This window comes from Heptranchias perlo, chromosome 20, assembly GCF_035084215.1.
Source record: "Heptranchias perlo isolate sHepPer1 chromosome 20, sHepPer1.hap1, whole genome shotgun sequence".
NCBI classification, from domain to species: domain Eukaryota; kingdom Metazoa; phylum Chordata; class Chondrichthyes; order Hexanchiformes; family Hexanchidae; genus Heptranchias; species Heptranchias perlo.
The window spans coordinates 15,328,368-15,331,289 of NC_090344.1; the positions used below are offsets into that span (position 1 = coordinate 15,328,368).

General features: G+C 45.7%; 1 non-coding gene across 1 annotated transcript; it reads right to left on the bottom strand.

The window, feature by feature from the left end:
- Positions 1–1,627: 1,627 nt before the first annotated feature.
- On the bottom strand, positions 1,628–1,720 carry trnay-gua (transfer RNA tyrosine (anticodon GUA)). Its single transcript has 2 exons — positions 1,684–1,720; positions 1,628–1,663 (listed from the first exon to the last, which is right to left on the bottom strand). It is a non-coding gene; the product is annotated as a tRNA-Tyr (tRNA).
- Between the last annotated feature and the right edge of the window lie 1,202 nt (positions 1,721–2,922).

Below are 2,922 nucleotides of genomic sequence, written 5' to 3' on the forward strand. Positions count from 1 at the left end.
CCCTCATCGACCCTCTCTGTTACCTTATCAAAAATCTGTATCAAGTTAGTTAAACACGATTTGCCTTTAACAAATCCGTGCTGGCTTTCCCTAATCCTTGTCCAAGTGACTGCTAATTGTGCCCCGGATCATCGCTGCTAGAACTTTCCCCACCACTGAGGTTAAACTGACTGGTCTGTAGATGCTGGGTTTTATCTTTCACCCTTTCGAGAACAGTGGTGTAACATTTGCAATTCTCCAGTCCTCTGGCATCACCCCCATATCTAAGGATGTTTGGAAGATTATGGGCAGTACCTCTACAATTTCCACCGTTACTTCCCTCAGCAACCTGGAATGCATCCCATCCGGACAAGGTGACGTTTCCACTTTAAGTCCAGCCAGCTTTTCAAGTACCTCCTTTTTATGAATTTTTAGCCAATCAAGTATCTCAACTACATCTGCCTTTACTGACACTCTGGCACCATCTTCTTCCTTGGCAAAGACAGATGCAAAGTATTTATTTAGTACCTCTGCCATGCCCACTGTCTCCCACTGCTACTAACTCATTATAGCCTGGGCCAGTGGTGCAATGGATAACGCATCTGACTACGGATGACAACACTGTAGGTTTGACTCCTATCTAGCTTGGTTTTTTTTTGAAAACTGTGCATTATTTTATCGCATTCAATACCTTGCAAGCTGTCCTACTTGGTTGTGCTGCCTGGCTACATACCTGGTAAGTGCCTTCTCAGTGCAGCAAGCAATGCATCAGTGTCATAATCTGAGAGTCCTGAATTCAATCTTCACAGAAGACCTCAGTGATTACGAAGCTTTTTTTCCATCTCTCACCTCATCTTTCCATCTTTACTGCATAGCAAAATCAAGAACTTTTGCTGACTGCAGCACATCAAAAGATTTGCTGCCCCTTGTCCTCACTGTACCCAAACACACAGTGAAGTTTAGGAAGTACATGGGCTATGGACTCGCTGACAACACTCTTGTTTCTGTATAATTGCACCAAGGCAATCGGTGAGTGGAGAATATAATCAATGATCCCGCTACTCTTCACATGCCAAGTGAGCGCTCTGCCAGTTGAGCTAATTCCTCGTTTGCTGTTTGTAAATCGTCCTTCACAGTTCCCGCCTCGCACTCGCCTCCAAGCTGCTCCACGACCAGCAGAGAAATCTTGCCTTGGGTTGCCGCTCCCTGAATATATTAAATACTTTGCTCCAATCGGCGGTATCGAGCATCAACAAGTGAGGAACAGCAGAACGGGAAGCCACAGTAATCATGAATGATGCTGAGAAGAGCCCGAGCCTGCGGAAGGAAGACGAGGTCACCGGAAAGCAACAGCCGCCCGAGCTTGAGGGAGCAGCGTGAGCCCTGACTGACTGACTGATCGAAGACCTTTTTGCCTGAAATTGAGGGCGATTTGAAGTGTTGCTGCTCAAAGGCACTCCCTGCTGGTGAGCAGAGGGAAATGCTCGAGTGAAACAGCCGTGCTCGGGCACACACAGAAAGCTTTCAGGTTTGAGAAAGGAAAAGTGGTGTCCTGTGACTCAGTGGCAACATGTTAATCTGGGAGGTGCCTGCAAAGTTCAGAGAACGACCTTGAGGTCATTGCTGCTTATTCCAAAAGCACACTCACTCCTTCGAGCCGGAATTGAACCAGCGACCTAAGGATTACTTTAATTGTTTAATTCACTACAGTCCTCCGCTCTACCAGCTGAGCTATCGAAGGGAAGCGATAGAAAGGATTGTCTTTGGTGATTGTTCACCGTGCGCCTGTTGACATGTTCAGACTCATGGAGTCCGGTGCTGATCAAAGACTTCTTTTGCCTGAAAGCGAGAGCTGAGTGTTTTGAAGTATTGCTGCTCAAAAGCACTCCCTGCTGGTGAGCAGAGGCAAAACAGCCTTGTTTGGGCAGACACAAAAAGTTTTAAAGTTTGAGAAAGGAAAAGAGGCGTCCTGTGCCTTCATGGCAACATGTTAATCTGTAAGGTGCCTGTAAAGTTAAGAGAGTGACCTTGAACTAATTGCTGCTTATTGCAAAAGCACACGTACTCCTTCAAGCCGGAATTCAACAAATGACATAAGGATGACTATGTCTTTTTTCCACGACAGTCTTGTCACTTGACCAGCTGAGGTATCGAAGGGAAGCGCAAAATGCTTCACTTTGGTGATTGTTCACCGTGCACCTTTGACACACCCGGACTCGTGGATTCCACTGCTCATGACTGAGGCTGACTCGGTACCTGCTCATACCGCAGTGCTGTGGGAGTGTGAGCTGCTCCGTGTTCTCCACAGCCTGGGCCAGTGACACAATGAATAATGCGACTGATTATCGATCTGGATATTGTGGGTTCAAGTTTACGGAGGGTGTAAAGTGGAAGGCCGGGCCTGGAGAGCATTGGAATAGTCGAGTCTAGAGATAAACAAAAGCATGGATGAGGGTTTCAGCAGCAGAACTTCATACTGGCAATTTGGATTTGTTTCTGCTGATGTTAATAACCGCTATAACTGGACTGAAATTCAATATTCTGGATTTATGTCAAATAAATCAACTTTGTTTCAAACAGAATGGTTCAATTACTTGCTGAATTCAAGATAAGAGACTAATTGATGTCCTAATTACCGATTATTATGCCTTTTCTCCTTTCTCACTGTAAATTATTTCAGTTCGCATACCTTCAATTACTCTCATGGCCAAGTCCCAGTTCCCCGGTCCTTCCTGAGTGCATTTTGCAGCCTTGGGATCCAGGGAAGGTATTGGTAATGTACCCGGGATCACTAAACACAAAACCCAGCCTGTGAATCACTTTCAGCTACTGGACTTATCGTGTGTCCCACAGCATCTCCATCACCTTCAATGCGTGAATAGAGCATCAGGCCTGGGAATCTCGGCTTAAATTTAAATCCACTCTGCAAATGTATTTAACAAA